The sequence below is a fragment of the Phocoena phocoena genome, chromosome 18 (genome assembly GCF_963924675.1).
Source record: "Phocoena phocoena chromosome 18, mPhoPho1.1, whole genome shotgun sequence".
Classification (NCBI taxonomy): domain Eukaryota; kingdom Metazoa; phylum Chordata; class Mammalia; order Artiodactyla; family Phocoenidae; genus Phocoena; species Phocoena phocoena.
The window spans coordinates 40,840,011-40,861,965 of NC_089236.1; the positions used below are offsets into that span (position 1 = coordinate 40,840,011).

The 21,955-nt window shown below is 36.5% G+C and overlaps 1 pseudogene; it reads left to right on the plus strand.

The window, feature by feature from the left end:
• The first annotated feature begins 17,485 nt into the window (after positions 1–17,485).
• Positions 17,486–18,498, plus strand: LOC136137685 (ornithine decarboxylase pseudogene; annotated as a pseudogene).
• The last annotated feature ends 3,457 nt before the right edge of the window (positions 18,499–21,955 follow it).

Here is a 21,955-nt window from a genome sequence, read left to right on the forward strand (position 1 = left end):
AGGTACCACATTAGAAATAACTTTCTCTACCCTATTTTTAATTTAAGATCATCAGGTTTCAACTAATATTGTGACCAAAGAGAGAAAGTCTCAATATATAGTAGCATTTGATTTGGAGATCCAGAACCTAAAAGGGATTTATAAATTGAGATATTAAATACATTACTATATACTACTATTTATTTATATATTGTAACTAGTATATAAATATACTACTAAATATACTAGTATAATCAAATCCTACATTTAAGAACAAGCAAATACTGATTTTCAACTGCCAAAAAAAAAAAAAACAAACAATAGAACAGGAAATTAAACATTTTGGGAAAACCAAATGAATGTGAGTAATGAAATTACAGAAAATTTAACTCTAAAAGGATATTTTCAAGTGAGAAATTTTAAATGTTAAATGTTATAATTATAATGTACCAAATATCCATAAAAGTAAGAAAAACAAGCTATTATCTAGTAGAAATAACCAGATTTTTGAAATTTTAGTACATTTTTTCTAAGTTGGAAAAAAAATTCAATTAATGGACTGAATAGCACTATGAACATAGATGACAATGAGAATCTGATTTTGAAGGCAGAAATTGATTTTTCTTCTAAAATGCAAGTGATATGAACAAAAATATGAAAATTGTGAATGAAAATGTAACATACCAGATGATCCAAAATTTCACTTATCCTTCTAACAGGGATTGCATAGGGAGAAAAATGAGGTAAATGAGATGCTATTAAAACAAGTAAACCTGTAAAAATATTGTTTCAAAGCAGAAGAAAAAAAAATAAAAATTAAAAAGCAACAAGTGTAGAGATGTTTCCAGGCAGAAAAAAATAGTTACTTAAAAAGGAATAAGAATCTGGCAACAAAATTTGCAAAAACAACACTAAACACAAAAAGACAATATCAATCCATATTTTGTAAACAATAGAAGCTAATTCTGGTTATCTTAAACAAATAGGGGTTTTATTGGTGTGATATAAGTGGATCATATAATTAATGATTATAATGATAAATAATACCAGTATAGATATTTAGAAATTAGAAAAAAATAAAGATATTTCACAGGCTACACTGCAGAGACAATTTGGTCAGGAAACTCCCAGTACCATTGCTGGGTGCTGCCCTTGCCACAGACAGATATGAAAAGGGAGCTTCACCTTCTCTTTCATCTCTCTCTCCCCTCTCTCTCTTCTCTCTGTCTCACTGGCTTCAGCTTAAATACCCTAGGATGAACAATGTTACTGACTGATGCTACTTTTGATGCTTATACTTTAACTGTTAGTGGCTGATGAGAAGGAAAATCCCTTGTTATGATCCTCCAGGTGTGATGCAGCAAGAAGAAAAGCATTACACTGATATTATGAAATTTGGAAAATTAACCAAATACCAGGAGTTACTCTTTTATCACTTGATGTTGTGATATGATGCATAACCTCAGGAATCCCTATATTCCATTCTCATATCTCCATATCCTCCCATATTATAGAAATTTTTGTTCCTCTGCTCATCAGGATTAGTCATTTCAGAGAGTGATACAACTGCACAGTTTACCTATTGACTGAGTCATGAGGGTCCCCAAAGAGACAGGTGGCAGGCTTAATTTCCAACAACGATGGGACCATTGTGGTGATCCATAATGTAAGTTCTAACATTTTCACTTGGCAAGAATGGTAAAAATTTACTGGTGATTGATAAGGTGTATTTGTGAGGGAACTCATTCCCACTTCCAACACATGGATTTTAAAATCCATGAAATCTGAAAATGGGAAGAACTGAACACTTTTTTCTTATTAGGTCAAAAAATATACAGTATCCTGATAAACAGCACCTTTAATCTCATATGCTATAGTCTTCTAACATTTCAATAAAATATAACACTATATTTTATGGTTAATGTAGCATATGATAAGACAGGTAAAGTCACATGGCCTCAGTTCTTTTCTGTGTTTCTTTCACTGAAAAAGTGTTTTTTTTTTTTCTTTAAAAGCAAACTTGTATGGTTTAATAAGTTTTAACACATCCAGTGAATATATGAATTCAGAAACATGATGGGCAGGATAATGTGTACAAGGCAGAATATGTCTAATCCCACTGCCCCCACCATTATTGAAAAATTCCAATATAATTAATTAGTTTCTCTCTGTTCTTCTTACTCCCAAGGTACAGAACCTAGAAAGGGAAAAATCCATACCATGTATGTAACTTATTCACTTTCTCCTTGTAGACACCTACGTCTGTATTGTCCTTGTAAACCTCCCTGTAAAAATGCTAAAATAATTTACTATAAGGAAAATAACCAATGAAATTATATAATATGACTTTATCAGAGTCTACTTGGTTCATCTAGACTGCTTCTCTGAAACAAATCTGACTATAAAGTAGAGGTTATGTGTATACACTCTCCAGCTTACATGATTAATAGAGTATTAAAACTAAGTCCCAAATTTAAACAGCTTCCTTTGAGCTCACATCTACCACATATAATCAATGTTAGCCTGCATCTCTGAAACCAAAATACATACCAATGCTTAAAAGAAATAATTTAAAAGTTTAGGGCATTGCAAGAGAGGAAAATGTTATTCCTATGCCTGATGCCTGATTTTTGTTCATATCTGTTTCTATTAGTAAATTTCATGATATGTAAGATCTATGATTTCTGAGAGTGTATAATTTTATATATTTTCATATAAAATTGTTGTCGATGAATGTCTTAATGTGGGGTGGGAGATGGGGTGGAAGACACTTCCAGCAATGGGAACCTATCAGCAGTGACACTATCAGATGCTGTTTTATGCAGCTCTGCTGTTCAAAATTAGCATTTCCTCCATTCTTCAACTATAATGGCTTGTTCATAAATTCAGTAATTGACATCCACAGAATAAATCTTCTAATCCATAATGCTTATTAAGAAGAATTTCCTCACCTCTCTTTTCTTAGTGCTTTTATTGACCATAAATATATGCTAAGATGCTGGACCCAAATTTATTAGTCCATAAGATATCAATGTTTTTCTATCCCAAAACTCTTTATTACCAGTTCCCATTATTTCCACCCATAATGGCAGAGAAGAAGAGTCTTGTTCTAACTATAGCCTACACCAGATAGAAATCTTTCCATTATTCTGACCTCCATTCAAAGTTGGCACTATAAGTGACCCAATAAATTGGCTAAAGCAGCATACCCAAATACATTAAACTCTAGGCTACCCCACAACCCTGCAACTTGATCATGACACAGTTAGTCTAAGACTGGGCTCCTAATTCCTGCTTTGGCAAAAGCTATAGGAGGAGTAAACTATTTATGTGAATGTGTTAGAGAATGTAAAATACAGATTAGTAACACAGAAAGGCAACTCATTGTAGATATGATAAACTAGGGAAAGGGTACACCTCTGCTGCTGACCCTAGGTCCTTTCTTTTACTCATTCATGGCCCCAGACTAGCCCAACGATGGCAGAGTAAAGACTGACACTTTTAAAACTGTGGGAAAGGACTTCTCTGGTGGCACAGTGGTTAAGAATCCGCTATGCCAATGCAGGGGACATGGGTTCGAGCCCTGGCCCCAGAAGATCCCACATGCCATGGAGCAACTAAGCCTGTGCGCCACAACCAGTGAGCCTGAGCTCTAGAGCTCCTGAGCCACAGCTACGACCCTGTGTGCCACAACTATTGAAGCCTGCATGCCTAGAGCCCATGCTCAGCAGGAAAGCCACTGCAATGAGAAGCCCACACACTGCAACAAAGAGCAGCTCCCGCTTGCCACAACTAGAGAAAGACTGTGCACAGCAACGAAGACCCAATGCAGCCAAAAATTAATTAATTAATTAATTAAAATAAGACTGTGGGAAATATTGAATAAGGTTTAGGAGGGTTAAGTACAAGTTACCTATACTCTAGTCAAATAGGACATAACATAAAACTAATAATGAGTACGAGCAAACAAGATTGGTGGCTCTGACAGTCTTCATGTATCTCCTTCAGAGTACAGGACTGAGAAATATTAGACAGAAAGAATACAGGGAGGTAGGAAGGAAGGGGAAGGGAGGAAAGATGAGAGTAAGGAAAGAATAAAGAAGGAAGAAAGTAAGAGAAGAAAGGAGATAAGGAAGGAAGGAAGGAGGGAGGGAGGGAGGGAAGGAAGGAAGGAAGGGAGGGAAGAAGGAGAGAAGGAAAGAAGAGAGATAGAGAGAAGGGTATTAAGAAGTGCACTCTTAACTTTAATCAACTCTATCCAGATGAAGTTAAGATTTCACAACTAGTGCTAATCTTGGGGCCATCATACCTTCATGGTTATTTATTGTTGTGTAACAAACTACCCCAAAACTTAGTAGTTTAAAATAAAAACCATTTTATTATATCTTTAGGGGTCATTTTGCTCACCAGAAAATAACATGATTATGATTTTAATAAATTTTTTATTTCAACCCCACATATCACATTCAGGCAGATTTTATGTACCAACCAAGGTCTTGTTAGCAGTGGTAGAAACAGACAGTTGTTTTATTTCTATTGACCATTGTTTCTACAGTGGTAAATTAAATTCCTTAGTTAGAAACAACATTGTATAGGATACAATTATTGTAAAGAATGCATTTAGTAAGTTCACAGGTGACAATTTTGGAAGAAGTGCTTTAGGCTGAGAAGACAAATCTATAATCAGAATTAATGTCTATAGTGAGGACAAATCACTGCTCCATCTATAATCAAAAGAATCTAATGTAATTAGCCTGCTTAGAGGTGTTTGGTTATACCCCTGGGACACAACTTTATATCAGCAATAACCTAGTACATAGAGTGTCTCTCCCTGAGCTAGAAAAGGGTGCTGCTTTCTTCAAGATTTTCAATCGTTTACTTACATCTGATAGAAAATTGCCATAATACATAATTATTGGGTTGGCCAAAAAGTGCCTTAAGTTTTTAAGTAAATATAAAAGACACATTTTTCATTTTCACCAAGAACTTTACTGAACAACGTATTCAGCCTTTTGTTCCACTACCTTCTGACATTTTTCAGGCAACTTCATAATTCCATCTTCCCAAAACTTTTTATATTTTTGAGCAAAGATCTGTTCCAGGTGCATTTTACAGTCTTCCAAGGAATTGAATTTTTTTCCAGTAAGAGAATTTTGTAAAGACCAAAATAGATGGAAATCTGAAGGTGCAATGTCTGGTGAATATGAAAGATGAATCAGAACTTCCCAGACAAGCTGTAACAGTTTTCGCCTGGTCGTCAAAGAAACATGCCATCTTGAGTTAGCCTGATGGAAGATTGTGCATTTTCTGTTAACTAATTCTGGACGCTTTTCATCGAGTGCTGTTTTCAGCTGGTCTAATTGGGAGCAGTACTTATTGGAATTAATCATTTGATTTTCCGGAAGGAGCTCGTAAGAGAGGACTCCCTTTCAATCCCACCATATACACATCAACTTCTTTGGATGAAGACTGGCCATTGGTGTGGTTGATGGTGGTTCATTTCACTTGCCCCACGATCTCTTCCATTCCACATTATTGTACAGTATCCACTTTTCATTGCCCATTACAATTTGTTTTAAAAATGGAACGTTTTCATTATGTTTAAGTAGAGAATCTCATGTGGAAATACGGTCAAGAAGGTTTTTGTCACTTAACTTATGTGGAACCCAAACATCGAAGCGATGAACATAACCAAGCTGGTGCAAATGATTTTCAACACTTGATTTGGATATTTTGAGTATGTTGGCTATCTCCTAAGTGGTATAATGTTGATTGTTCTCAGTTAATGTCTCGATTTGATCGCTATCAACTTCAACTGGTCTACACGACCATGGAGCATTGTCCAATGAGAAATCTCCAAAAACAAAACTTGGCAAACCATTTTTGACACGTTCGATCAGTCACAGCACCTTCTCCATACACTGCACATACAATCTAAAAAAATTGTTTCGAAGGAAGTTAAAGACAAGTAAGTGCTCCCAGAGCCATCTTATGGAAGAAACTGAATGAAACTTTTGGCCAACCCAATAATATATTGTATATATATATATATATATATATATATATATATATATATAACGTATATGATACTAATGACATAAGCTAGGTGGTATGGTATACCTAACATTAAACAACTTTAGTAGCTATATGAATTATATTTATCTTTTATGTATTATATCTATAAATATTAATTACTATTTTCCCCTCCTACTTTTTCCTCTTATTTAAAAATAATCTAGGTTATTTTCATAGTGGTTAAATTACAATTTTATCTTCATATTATAAAATAATAATGTAGGCTACCTAGAAGAATATTGACTATTACTTTGAGACGGATCTGTCCCACTGATAAAAGATTGGGTCTATATTACATAATTATTCATTTTAGGCAAAAGAAATTTTTATTACTATTATTTCTCTTTTGACGTTTAAATAGAAAGATGTGCATGGATTCTGAGCTGCCAAAGAGATATAATGTAGCAATTATTGTAATATTCTTTTCCACATAGCTTTTAGGATGCCTTTCTGTACCACAGAGACTTAGTTTGAAAGCTACGTTTCCTGAACACTTTTGTAGTTAGAGTTCTACATGCAAATTGGGCTTTTACTGACTAGATGCCCTTACACAAAATATGGAAGACACAATTAATGCAGAGGTTATTTTCCTATTTCTTTTTGCAAGTTTTTGGCTTGCTAGGCAAGATTTTGGAGAACATTTTACACTGTATCACTGTTACAGTGTTCATTATCCATCTTTCATTTCAATCCTAATGGTAGACATGTCAGCTTCTTATTTTTACTTTTCCATACTTATATAGCTGCAATGGTTAAAGAGTTCTTAAATCAATAGCTCTTGTGTTGGCCTGATAGGTGGTACATTACCTGATGGATAATTGTGTCTAGCACAATTCATTTGTGGAGTGCCTGCCTAGACCTTGCTCCTTTATCCCTTTCAACAATATTGTAAATACACTATATTTTATAACTAAATATATTCTAACTTACAATAATTAAAATTGATTACATTTATTGTTCTGAATTCGGAACTGATACAGAAGGTGATATCAAAAGTCAGTTGGGGGCTTTCCTGGTGGCGCAGTGGTTAAGAATCTGCCTGCCAATGCAGGGGACTCGGGTTCGAGCCCTGGTCCAGGAAGATGCCACATGCCGCGGAGCCACTAGGCCCGTGAGCCATGGCCACTGAGCCTGCACGTCCGGAGCCTGTGCTCCGCAACGGGAGAGGCCACAACAGTGAGAGGCCTGCATACCGAAAAAAAAAAAAAAAAGTTAGAGCTTCCCTGGTGGTGCAGTGGTTAAGAATCTGCCTGCCATTGCAGGGGACTCGTGTTCGAGCCCTGGTCCAGGAAGATCCCGCATGCCGCAGAGCAACTAAGCCTGTGTGCCACAACTACTGAGCCTGCGCTCTGGAGCCCGTGAGCCACAACTACTGAAGCCTGCATGCCACAACTACTGAAGCCACGTGCCTAGAGACTGTGCTCCACAACAAGAGAAGCCACTGTATTGAGAAACCCATGCACTGCAACAAATAGTAGCCCCTGCTCGCCACAACTAGAGAAAGCCCATGTGCAGCAATGAAGACCCAATGCAGCCAAACATAAATAAATAAATAAGTTTATTTTTTTTAAGTGAGTTAAAATATATGACCTTGACAAGATATGCATGGCAGAAGGCAAAGGACTCTAGTTATTTGTTGGCCTGTGGTAAAATATTTTATGAAACTATGTGTTATTCTCAATGGCTGCCCCTGTTACTAAGAGGCTGAGTGTTAGTAGAACTATTTTGTAAACCTCAAAATGTAACTGTGTGTTTTTCTGCTGTTTTTGACTTTTACCAAATTACATAAGAGACAGGTTAACTGAGGCTCATTGTAAACAGGTGGCTGTGAAGAAGCAGCCTTAAAGGGAGATAAGACTGCAAGAATTTTCTAGCAGTCTCAGTATAAGCCTGCCAGACAATAGAAGGCAGCCCAAAGCTATATATCAAATATTAGATGTCACCATCTCACCAAAGCCTGTAATTTTAGATGTCCTCACATTTGCCAACATTAAGAGAGAGGAAAGGGCTCAGCACAAAGACATTGATACTAGACAAAGCAGGATTCAGTGCTTTGTCTAGACAAGGTTTTTCATGTGTTCACTTTCCCTTAGAACTGACTGAATGAAAATAGATGCAAAGCCAAATAGGGACTTACATTGCCAAAGAAACCACAAGTCTGGCCTGAGAAGCACAGTGCCAGTTTCATTTCTAAGGCAAACCCTGGGCTCCAAACCTGCACCAGATGGAAGCTGCTGTGAAAGCTGTGAAGTCCTACTTCTCACATGCCCACACAACAGATTCTGCAAGGAGACTTTTCTCAGTGAGCAGAGCCAGGGTCTATGACACAATACAACATGAGTCAACCCAGAGCACACTGGTTTCTCCATAAGTAACTTGATCCACTACCAAGGCAGGCACTTTTCAAAATAATTCCTTCCCAGAAATATTATATGACTCCTATGAACTGGGACTTCTGGAAGCTTTTCATTCTTTTGTCTTCTTTAATGAAAATGTTTCTACCCTGTTCATACAGCATTTATTGCATACTGGCTGCAAGATGTTAAGATATTTTTTCATTAGATTATAGGTCACCAGACCACAGATACTTATACCCAAACTGATGAGGAGGTCTACATAACACTTAGAAATCTTAGATCTGGGCATGGATGTGATCATTATCAGATTTGAACTGCTTCATGTTGGCAAGAATTAAATTAGTGTTGTAGATAACAGCTAAAGTATTCATAGATATTTGGTGGCAGAGGCAAGTCTAGTCATTGATATGGCATGTTCAATATCCCTTTTCTATTTAGCAAAAGCACTTCTGAGTTTTAGGTAGACATATGGTGACCAAGCTAGGTGAGACACACTTTCTCTCATTGAAACTAGAAATGGCGATGTGATAGTCTTGACAATGAGGATGTGAATCATGTTTTGATAGTCTTTTAACATTATTGTGAGAATTTAAGTGACAGAGAAAAAATTGTACTTTCACTCCTACCCTTCATCAATGCTATACCAATACTTCATTGTATTTACTCTTAATTCATAACATCCTTAAAATATTTTGTTAAATGACCTCCCCTTTTTAATTTTGCAGTTATAAAAACATATGTGAGAGAATAGTGACTGACAGGCAGAAGAAAAGAGTAAAACTTAAGGGAAACCCAACTGATAAGAGAATGTTGGAGAGATTTTATTTTCATTCATCACAGATGGGAGAAATTGGAAGAGGCAAAACTCTTCAGAGAGCATTCTTACAGACTATAAAAGCTGGAGACCTGCTCATTAAAATAAAGACCTATATTTTGAAATCAAACATCTGCCTTATAGTTATGTTTCATTTGTACAAATATAATCCAGCTAATTAGTTATATCTATCTAGAAAACTCATATATTCCATTCTTTGTTCCTAATAGATGGAAGGGTAGAGAACTTTTTATGACAATATTATTTTGAGGACATAAAGTACACATCTTTGAAATTGGACAGTCCCTGAAAAAACAAATACAGTTTCATTCTTTTTAAAATCTTACCTTTGCAAAAATGGGAAAGAAGAAATCATTTTTAATATCCTTTTAAAGGTGTTTTGAATTTAGAGTAAATACAATGAAGTATTGCCACAGCTTTGATGAAGAAAAGGCATGAAATTATAGGCATACTTCTGTCACTTAGCAAATTCCCATAATAGTGTCAAATCTAAATCTTGTGCAAAAGTGACTTGTATTTACGGCAGAAATTCTGCACACCATTAACTGTTTTGTGTATATGTATAAGCTGCTAAAAGTAATTTGTGGCAAAAGCCACAGTGTTAATAAATTTCCATATCTTAAAAGACTTCATGCTGGCAAATTTGTGGAGCCATTTAAAACATTTCAACCTAAAGACAGTTTTATCTCCTACTTGTTTCCTCTTTTTCTTTCTATTCCCAAGCTTAGAATATTTACCGTTTTGCTTCTTTACAACTCAGCCTCTATTTCTGCAGATAGTCTAATGAATGCATAAGTATGAAAAGTAAAAATCAAGAAGGTACTCTTTCTGAAACCAGGCAAGTGAGCATGGCAATTGTACTAAATCTACATTTTCTGTAATATTTCAGCAACTCAGAAATTTCCTGACTAGAATATTTCTTAGAGTATACTCTGATATGCATAGAATAATATACATTCTAGAGGTTATGAAATAACAAGGTTTGTTTGCATGGTAATTAGATGCTCAGTGTATGCACATATTTGTCTATTCAGTATGTGCAAAGAGACCTGTTATTAGAAACACATTTTCAAGGAAACTGCAAATATTTCTAATGCTTGGGCATAATAAGAATGTATATACTTTTTACACATTACCAAAACAATATATACAAATGTAAAAGAAAGCAAAATTGCATAATATCAAAGTAAAAAACAAGTTTCTGAAACCATTCCCTAACTCCCAGTGCACTTTCTGAAGGAAAACTCTGTAGTATTCACTTCTTTAAGTGATTGTTCTATAAATATATGTTGTATGCATTTATATCTGTTTTTTCATACACATGTTTTTGATTGTCTTTCTACTTCTGAGAATTAAAGTTTACTCCACTTATGCTTATCTTACTATCACTCACTTTCTATATTCAGCTGATTCAATTGTTAGTTTAAATTAGTATGTTTCTAGATTGCCTGGATTCAGATCCTAAGTGAAATTCTCCCTCAAAATACATACATACATATTTTAGAATACATTTATTTTGAGGAAATTACATAACTTTTCTGTCTCTTGGTTTTCTAATCCGTAATGTCAAAACAACTACCCATGTTGGAGAAGTTATAAAGAATATGTTAGAGAATGGATGTAAATTAATTAGAACAGTTACATTCAAGTATAAAATAACTTCTTAAATTATCAAAGTATAGTAATTTAATATTTCTTTCTATAGGCATAATTAGATTCCCCATGCTTTGCAGACAAATTGACCATCAAAATGGAAAATCTTTGAATATATTATATTTACAACATTTTGTCTATGCTAACATTTTTGAATCCATAACTCAGATTGAGGGATAGACTTACATTATCTTTGTCATGGCTATATTACCTTCATTTTTGCATGGTTCAAAGGAAATTATTTAAAAAGTTAATTTTAAATAAATTATTCTTTATTTCATCTATTATCAAAATCATGTCCCATTTTGTTTCATTAAAATATTCTTTACTTGATATTATTAATATTCTTTTTTGTTTTTGCTTATACAATACAATGAACAATGTCTTTATTTTATCAATATTATCCTTCTAACATACTATACTATAATTTCTGGAGGTCTGTACCCTTCTGCTCCACTCTGCTCCAGTTGCTTTCTAGGATTGCATTATAACTAAATCCTGGGAATTTACTTCATTTCACTTAAGTTGTACATGAGTATTTTATTTATATATGTATCATATGTTCTTAATTTTCTTGGTTTTCTTCATATTATTTATTTGCCTTCACAATTGATTCCTATTTTAGTGTTAAATTAAAAGTTCCAATCATTTTCTGTTAGAATGTTGGGGCTTTTTTATATTTTGTTATAGAAAACTGTAGATAATCTAATGTTCATTTTCAGATTGTTATATACATTCTTCCACAAATCTTTCAAGATTATAATTTTATTCTTATAATTTTGAAATTTCCACGAGAATATACTTTTCTGTGGGCCTTTTAAATGTAAACAGCTTGACATTCAATCGGTTATTTCTATTTGAACACTTATGCTAAATTGCAAAGCAAGAATGTCATTTGCTTTTAAAAAAAAAAATCTTATTGGAATATAGTTGATTTACAATGTTGTGTTAGTTTCTCCTGTGCAGCAAAGTGAATCAGTTATACATATACATATATCCACTCTTTTTTAGATTCTTTTCCCATATAGGTGATTAAAAACTATTGAGTAGGGTTCCCTGTGCTATACATTAGGTTTTTATTAGTTAGCTATTTTAAATATAGTAGTGTGTATATGTCAACAAAAAACTCCCAATTTATCTCTCCCCACCGTTCCCCCATGATAACCATAAGATTGTTTTCTACATTTGTGACTCTATTTCTGTTTTGTAAATAAGTTCATTTATACCATTTTTTTAGATTCCACATATAAGTAATATCATATAATATTTATCCTTCTCTGTCTGACTTACGTCACTCAATATGACAATCTCTAGGTCCACCCATGTTGCTGCAAATGGCATTATTTTGTTCTTTCATATGGCTGGGTAATATTCCATTGTATATATGTACCACATCTCCTTTATTCATTCTTCTCTTGATAGACATTTAGATTGCTTCCAGGTACTGGCTATTGTAAATAGTGCTGCAATGAATATTGGGGTACATTTATCTTTTTGAAGTACAGTTTCTCAGGGAAAATGCCCAGTAGTGGGATTTCTGGATCATATAGTAGTTCTATTTTTAGTTTTATAAGGAACCTCCATACCGTTCTCCATAGTGGCTGTATCAATTTACATTCCAACCCACAGTGTAAAAGGGCTCCTTTCTCTCTACATTCTCCTCAGCATTTACTGCTTGTAGATTTTTTGATGATGGCCAGTCTTACTGGTCTGAGGTGAAACCTCATTGTAGTTTGATTTACATTTCTCTAATAATTAGTGTTGTAAGAGCTTTTCATGTGCTTTTTGGCCATCTGTATGTCTTCTTTGGAGAAATGTCTATTTAGATCTTCCATCCACTTTCTGATTAGGTTGTTTTTTTTGAATCGAGCTGCATGTGCTGTTTGTATATTTTGGAGATGAATCCCTTGTCAGTCACTTCATTTGCAAATATTTTCTCCCATTCTGTGGATTGTCTTTTTGTTTATGATTTCCTTTACTGTGCAAAAGCTTTTAAGTTTAATTAGGTCCCATTTGTTTATTTTTGTTTTTATTTTATTACTCTAGCAGGTGGATCCAAAAAGATCTTCCTTTGATAAATGTCAGAGAGTGTTCTGCCTATGTTTTCCTCTAAGAGTTTTACAGTATCCAGCCTTACATTTAGGTCTTTAATCCATTTTCAGTTTATTTTTCTGTATGGTGTTAGAGAATGTTCTAATTTCATTCTTTTACATGTAGTCGTCCAGTTTTCCCAGCACCACTTATTCTAGAGACTATCTTTTCTCCATTTTATGTCCTTGCCTCCTTTGTCATAGACTCGTTGACCCTAGGTGTGTGGGTTTATCTCTGGACTTTCTGTCCGGTTTCATTGATCTATATTTCTGGTTTGAGGCAGTACAATACTGTTTAGATTACTGTAGCTTTGCAGTATAATCTGAAGTCAGGGAGCCTGATTCCTCAAGCTCCAGTTTTCTTTCTCAAGATTGCTTTGGCTATTCAGGGTCTTTTTTGTCTCCATACAAATTTTAAGATTTTTTGTTCTAGTTCTGAAAAAAATGTCCTTGGTAATTTGATAGGGATTGCATTGAATCTGTAGATTGTTTTGGGTAATACAGTTATTTTGGTAATATTGATTCTTCCAATTCAAGAACATGGTATATCTCTCCATCTCTCTGTGTCATCTTTCATTTCTTTGACCAGTAACTTATCATTTTCTGAGTACAGGTCTTTTGCCTCCTTAGGTAGGCTTATTCCCAAGTATTTTATTCCTTTTAATGTGATGGTAAATGGGATTGTACCTTAATTTCTCTTTCTGATTTTTGTTGTTAGTGTATAGGAATGCAAGAGATTTTTGGTTACTGATTTTGTATCCTGCAAATTTACCAAATTCATTCGTGAGAACTAGTACTATTCTGGTAGTGTCTTTAGAATTTTCTAAGAATTGTATCCTGTCATATGCAAACAGTGAAAGTGTTTCTTTTCCAATTTGGATTTTTTTTTTTTTTGTTCTCTGATTGCCATGTCTAAGACTCCCAAAATATGTTGAAAAAATGTGGTAAGAGTGGACTTCCTTGGCTTGTTCCTGATCTTAGGGGGAATGCTTTCAGCTTTTCACCATTGAGAATGTTTGCTGTGGGGTTGTCATATATGTCCCTTATTATGTCTAGGTAGGTTCCCTCTATGCCCACTACATGGAGAGTTTTTATCATGAGTTGGCATTGAATTTTGTCAAAATCTTTTTCTGCATTTATTGAGATGATCATATTTAAAAAAAAATTATTTTATACTGGAATATAGTCAGATAACAATGTGTTAGTTTCAGGTATACAGCAATGTGATTCAGTTATACATATACATGTATCTATTCTTTTTCAAATTCTTTTCCTGTTTAGGTTATTACAAAATATTGAGCAGAGTTCCCTGTGCTACACTGTAGGTCCTTGTTGGTTTTCTATTTTAAATATAGCAGTTGTTGTTGGAAAATATGCTTGATATTGATTTCAATTTTCTTAAATTCACCGAGGCTCACTTTGTGGTCCAGCATGTGTACCACATGAAAAGAATGTGTATTCTGCTGCTTTTGGATGGAATGCTCTATAAATATCAGTTAAGTCCCTCTGGTCTAATGTGTCATTTCCTATTGATTTTCTGTCTGGATGATCTGTCCATTGGTGAAAGTGGGGTGTTAAATTCCCCCACTATTATTGTGTTACTGTTAATTTCTCCTTTTATAGCAGTTAGTATTTGCCTTATATATTGAGGTGCTCCTATTTTGGGTGCATAAATATTTACAATTGTTATGTCTTCTTGGATTGATCCCTTGATCATTATGTAGTGTCTTTCTTTGTCTCTTATAATCTTTATTTTAAAGTATTTTTTTTTCAGATATGAGTATCGTTACTCCAGCTTTCTTTTGATTTCCATTTGCATGGAATCTTTTTTATCATACCTGTACTTTCAGTCTGTATGTGTTCCTAAGTCTGAAGACAGCAAATATAGGGGTAGACAGCAAATATAGAGGTCTTGTTTTTATATCCATTCATCCAGTCCATGTCTTTGGGTTGGAGAGAGATGATCATATGGTTTTTATTCTTCAGTTTGTTAATGTGGTGTATCACATGGATTAATTTGCATATATTAAAGAATCCTTTCATCCCTATGATAAATCTCACTATGTATGATCCTTTTCATGTGTTGGTGGATTCGGGTTGCTAGTATTTTCTTGAGGACTTTTGTGTCTGTGTTAATCAGTTATATCAGCCTATAGTTTTCTTTTTTTTATGGTATCTTTGGTTTTGATATCAGCGTGATGGTGGCCTCATAGAATGAGTTTGAGAGTGTCCTTCTTCTGCAACATTTTTGGAAGAGTTTCAGAAGGATAGGTGTTAACTCTTCTCTAAATGTTTGATAAAATTCACCTGGAAGTCATCTGGTCCTGGATTTCTGTTTGTTTGAATTTTTTAAATCACACTTTTAATTTCAGTACTTTTGATTGGTCTGTTCATTTTTCTGTTTCTTCCTGGTTCAGTCATGGAAGGTTGTATCTTTCTAAGAATTTATCTGTTTATTCTAGATTGTCCATTTTATTGACATATAGTTGTTTGTAGTAGTCTGTTATGATCCTTTTTATTTCTGTGGTGTCCATTTTAACTTCTCCTTTTTCATTTCTAATTTTATTGATTAAAGTCCTCTCCTTTTATTTATTTATTTTTTTTGATGAGTTTGGCTAAAAGTCTATCAATTTTGTTTATCTTTTCAAAGAACCAGTTTTTACTTTCATTGGTCTTTGCTATTGATTTCATCATCTCTATTTCATTTATTTCTGCTCAGATCTTTATGATTTCTTTCTTTCTAGTAACTTTGGGTTTTGTTTGTTCTTCTTTCTCTAGTTGCCTTAGGTGTAAGGTTAGGTTGTTTATTTTATATTTTTCTTGTTTCCTGAGGTACATTTGTATTGGTATAAGCCTCCTTCTTAGAACTGCTTTTGCTGCATTCCATAGGTTTTGATCATCGTGTTTTCATTGTCATTTATCTCTAGGTATTTTTTTTATTTCCTCTTTGATTTTTTTTCAGTGATCTATTGGTTGTTTAGTTTATTCTCCATGTGTTTATGATTTTTACAAGTTTATTTTTCCTGTCAGTTATTTCTAATCTCCTTACATTGTGGTCAGAAAAGATGTTTGATATGATTTCAATTTTCTTAAATTTATTGAGACTTGATTTGTGACCCAAGACGTGATTTATCGTGGAAAATGTTCCATGTACACTTAAGAAGAAAGTGTATTCTAGTGATTTCGGATGGAATGTTGTATAAATATTGATTAAGTCCATCTTGTCTAATGTGTTATTTAAAGTCTATGTTTCCTTATTGATTTTCTGTTTGGATGATCTGTCCATTGGTGTAAGTGAGGTGTTAAAGTCCCCCATTATTGTTGTATTACTGTCTATTTCTCTTTTTATGGCTGTTCGCATTTGACTTATATATTGGGTGCTCCTATGTTGAGTGCATATATATTTATAATTTTTATAATTTCTTGGATTGATCTTTTGATCATTATGTAGTGTCCTACCTTGTCTCTTGTAACAGTCTTTATTTTAAAGTATTTTTGGTCAGTTCCCTCTGCCTCCACTGCTGCTGCCCCTCTGCCAGCACTCGGTGCCACCTCAGGCTGGTTGTCCTCTGCTGGAGGGAGCAAGGTGGCGAGCAACTGGGAGGGTGGTTGACGGGTGTGGTGGGGACAGAGGCAGTGTGGCCAGTGGTCCTGAGTGCTCGGTGGTGGTGGCATCTCATCTCCATGGAGCCTACCCTTGGTGCCCGTTTGCTCTAAGGTGGACAGCAGATTGTGCATTTATCAGAACATTTTCACTGCTGCACCAAGGGCACACACATCTTCAGTGGGACTTGGAATTCCTGGAGAATTGCCTTTGTGAAAACCTGGCATAATTTCTTTAAATTCCATCTCTTAGTTTCCCATTTTGTTGTTTCAAAAAGTTATCAAGAAACCACGAATAACTTTAGTAATGAAGTTTGACTGCCATTTCTTGGATGAAAGTTTTACTGCCAAGGACATTCTGGACCAAAACATTAATGAAGTTCCTTCTGAAGACAAGGATGCCTTCTATGTTGCAGACCTGGGAGGCATTGTAAAGAAACATCTGATATGGTTTAAAGCTCTTACTTGAGTCACACCCTTTATTTATTTATTTTTGCAGTATGCGGGCCTTTCACTGTTGTAGCCTCTCCCATTGCGGAGCACAGGCTCTGGATGCGCAGGCTCAGCGGCCATGGCTCACGGGCCCAGCCGTTCCGCGGCATGTGGGATCTTCCCAGACCGGGGCATGAACCTGTGTCTTCTGCATCGGCAGGCGGACTCTCAACCACTCTGCCACCAGGGGAGCCCAAGTCACACCCTTTTATGCAGTCAAATGCAATGATAGTAGAACCATAGTGAAGACCATACCTGCCATTAAGAAAGGATTTGACTGTACCAGCAAAACTGAAATCCAGTTGGTGCAGAGTCTCAGGGTGCCTCCAGAGAGGATTATCTATGCAAATCCTTGTAAACAAGTGTCTCAGATTAAATATGCTGCCAATAATGGAGTCCAGATGATGACTTTTGATAGTGAAGTCGAGTTGGTGAAAGTTGCCAGGGCACATCCAAAGGCCAAGTTGGTTTTTCAGATTGCCACTGATGATTCCAAAGCAGTCTGTCACCTCAGTGTCAAATTTGGTGTCACACTCAAAACCAGCAGGCTTCTTTTGGAATGGGCAAAAGAGCAAGATATTGATGTCATTGGTGTCAGCTACCATGTGGGACATCATTGTACTGATCCAGAGACCTTCGTGCAGACCATCTCTGATGCCCACTGTGACTTTGACATGGGAGCTGTGGTTGGTTTCAACATGTTTCTGCTTGATATTGGTGGTGGCTTTCCAGGATCTGAGGATGTAAATCTTAATTTGAAGAGACCACCGGTGTAATCAACCCAGTGTTGTGCAAGTATTTTCCAACAGATTCTGGAGTGAGCATCATACCTGAGCCAGGAAGATACTGTGTTGTCCCAGTTTTCACTCTAGCAGTTAATATCATTGCCAAAAACTCATCTTAAAGGAACAGACGGGATCTGATGATGAAGATGAGTCAAGTGAACAGACATTTATGTATTATGTGAATGATGGAGTATATGCATCATTCAACTGCATCCTCTATGATCATGAACATGTGAAGCCTCTTCTGCAGAAGAGACCCAAACCAGATGAAAAGTATTATTCATTCAGCATCTGGGGACCAACCTGTGATGGCCTGGATCACATTGTTGAGCACTGTAACTTACTTGAAATGCATGAGGGCGATTGGATGCTGTTTGAAAACATGGGTGTTTACACTCTGTTCTGTCACTGCTGTCACTGCTGCTTCTACTTTCAATGGATTCCAGAGACCAACCATCTACTATGTGATGTCAGGGCCACCATGGCAACTGATGCAGAAAATCCACAACCATGACTTCCCACCCGGAATAGAGGAGCTGGATGTTGGCACTCTGCCTGTGTCTTGTGCTTGAGAGAGTGGGATGAAAGAGCACCCAGCAGCCTGTGCTTCAGCTTGTATTAATGTGTAGATACAATTCTTGTAGCTGTTAACTGTGAGTTTAGCTTGATTTAAGGGTTTGGGGGGGGACCATTTAACTTAACTACTGCTAGTTTTGAGATGTCTATGTGAGTAGTGTTGGCACAGATGCAACAATGTGGAAGACTAGGTGATGGGGTCACACTTAACTGTGTTCCTATGGAAACTATTTAAATATTTGTTTTATATAGATTTTTATTCACTTTTCAAACATGCTACTAAAGCATGCCCTTCAACTGCTGAGCAAGCATTTGTATCTTGTGCATTATCAGAATGGGCCAGAAGCTTAGTGTTGTGACCTGTTTTAAAGTAAATACATAAGTAATCTTGAAATGATTTTTTTTAAAACGTCTATTTTGTTTGATATGAGCATTGCTACTCCAGCTTTCCTTTGGTTTGCATTTGCATGGAACACCTTGTTTCATCTTCTAACTTTTGGTCTGTATGTGTCCCTAGATCTGAAGTAGGTCTCTTGTAGACAACATTTATATGAGTCTTGTTTTTGTATCCATTCATCCAGTCTATGTATTTGGGTTAAAGCATTTAATCCATTTACATTTTTTTTTTTAATCCATTTACATTTAAGGTAATTATCAATATGTATGTTCCCACTGACAGTTTCTTAATTGTCTTGGATTTGTTTTTGCAGGTATTTTTTTCTTCCCTTCCTCTTTTGTTCTCTTCTTTGTGATTTGATAACTATCTTTCTTGTTGTGTTTGGGTTACTTGTGTGTGTGTGTGTGTGTGTGTGTGTGCGTGTGTGTGTTTCTATTGTAGTTTTTTGATTTGCTGTTCCAATGAGGTTTTGATATAGCAGTCTATATATGTAAAGGTTGTTTTAAGTTGCATGCCTCTTCCCCACCTAGAGAAGTTCCTTTAGCATTTGTAAAGCTGGTTTGGCGGTGCTGAATTCTTTTAGCTTTTTCTTGTCCGTAAAGTTTTTGATTTCTCTGTCGAATCTGAGCAAGAGCCTTGCCTGGTAAAGTATTCTTGGTTGTATGTTTTTCCCTTTCATCTCTTTACTTATATTGTGTCACTCCCTTCTGTCCCACAGAATTTCTGCAGAAAAATTAGCTGATAATCTTATGGTGATTCTCTTGTATGTTACTTGTTGATTTTCCCTGTTGCTGTTAATATTTTTACCTTTGTCTTTAATTTTTGTAGTTTGATTAATATGTGTCTCAGCATGTTCCACCTTTGGTTCAGCCTGTATGGGACTCTCTGTGCTTCCTGGACTTGAGTGAAGGTTTTCTTTTCATGTTAGGGAAGTTTTTGGTTACAATATCTTCAAATATTTTCTTAGGCTCTTTTTCTTTCTCTTTTCCTTCTGGGACTCCTATATGCAAATGTTGGTGTGTTTAATGTTGTCCCAGATGTCTCTGAGACTGTCCTCATTTCTTTTCATTCTTTTTTCTTTATTCTGTACTTTGGCAGTGATTTCCACTACTCTGTCTTTCAGCTCACTTATTAATACTTCTGCCTCAGTTATTCTGCTATTGATTCCTTCTAGTGTATTTATTATTTATTTATTTATTTATTTATTTATTTTTGTGGTACGCGGGCCTCTCACTGTTGTGACCTCTCCCGTTGGGGAGCACAGGCTCCAGAAGCACAGGCTCAGTGGCCATGGCTCACGGGCCCAGCCACTCCACAGCATGTGGGATCTTCCTGGACCGGGGCACGAACCCGTGTCCCCTGCATTGTCAGGCAGACTCTCAACCACTGCACCACCAGGGAAGCCCCCTTCTAGTGTATTTTCCATTTCAGTTATTGTATTGTTCACCTCTGTTTGTTTCTTCTTAAGCTCTTCTAGCTCCTTATTAAACATTTCTTATGTTGTCTTCATCTGGACCTCCCTTCTTTTTCTGAGATTTTGGATCAACTTTACTATTATTACTCTGAATTATTTTTCAGGTATATTGCCTATCTCCTCTTCATTTAGTTGTTCTTGTAGGTTTTTATTTTGTTCCTTGGTTTGCATCATATTTGTCTTGCTGTCTCATTTTGTCTAACTTTCTGTGTTTGGTCTCCTTTCTGCAGGAGGCAGAATCATAGTATCTCTTACTTCTGGTGTCTGTCCCCTGGTGGCTGAGTTTTTGTCTGGGGTCTTGTACTGGCTTCCTGGTGGGAGGGTCTGGTTCCTGCTCTCTGGTAAGTATAGCTGTGTCTTGTCCCTCTGGTGGGCAGAGCCATGTCAAGTAGTGTGTTCTGAGGTAGCTGCAAGCTCAGGATGACTTTAGGCAGCCTGTCTTCTGATGGGTTGGGCTGTGTTCCTTTCTTGCTGATTGTTTGGTCTGAGGCATTCCAGTTATGGAGCCTGTAGGCTGCTGGGTGGGGCTGGATCTGGGTGCCAAAATGTGGACCTCCAGGAGATCTCACTCTGATCAATATTTTCTGGGGCCTCCAATATCGGTGTCCTTGCCCCACACTGAGCTACAGCTAGCCCCCACCTCTCCAGTAGACCCCCAAGGCACCTAGTTAGATCTAGTCTCACTTCCTGTAGAGGTATTTCTTTGTGCTGTGTTTCAGTGCAATTGAGGTCTTGTGTACACCCTCCAAGAGTGGTGTTTATGTTTCCCCAGCCCTGTGGAGCTCCTGCACTCAGGTCCTGTTGGCCTTCAAAGCCAAATGCTCTGGGGGGTTCTTCCCCAATGCCTGACACTCAGGCTACCTTCAAGGGCTATAGTTACGTGGGAAGGTCCCTGTGTAATTCATGTGGGTTTAATATTTTTGGTGAAAGGGGTGTTTTTAGTATGGATGTCTGCTACCTCTTTCTTCAGTGTATGCTGGCCTTTATCCCCTTGATAGGAGGTGTGACTGATGTTGTGGTTACCTGAGCCTACAATGAATTTTGAGTGGGGTCTCCCTTTTGCTCTGTGATTGTTACTGTCAGGGGTGGGGTCTGCTCCCTCGTTTTTGGAGTAAAGGCCCCCAGATCTGTTTCTGAGTTGTGTTTCTTATCTACAGTGTGAAGTAGGCAGGATTGGAGCACTTCCCCTGGGAAAGAAGCCACTGAGCTTTCCTCCTCTGGAGGTGTTCACCTGTATGTGTACTCTGCTGTGTCACTTTTCACCCATCATGCTGGCTCACAAATTACACTGTTGGGATTTCCTTGGTGGTCCAGTGGTTAAAACTTCACACTTCCATGGCACGGGACGTGGGTTCATTCCCTGGTGAGGGAACTAAGATCCCACATGGCACTCGGCATGGCCAAAAAAAAACAAACAAAAAAATTACACTGTTGTTGGAACTGCTCTCAGTTCCACCTTAACTGTGAGTATGCCAGCAATTGACACTGGTATCTCTCAAGCCCTGTTTTCACCAGGCCACTGGCACAGATCCACCAAGGTCAGGTCCAAGGACTGCAGCAATCGTATACATGGACCCACTGTGGGAGGTTTGGAGGCAGCTCAGATTCTGGCTTCGTCCAATCCCCCTGGGTATGTGCT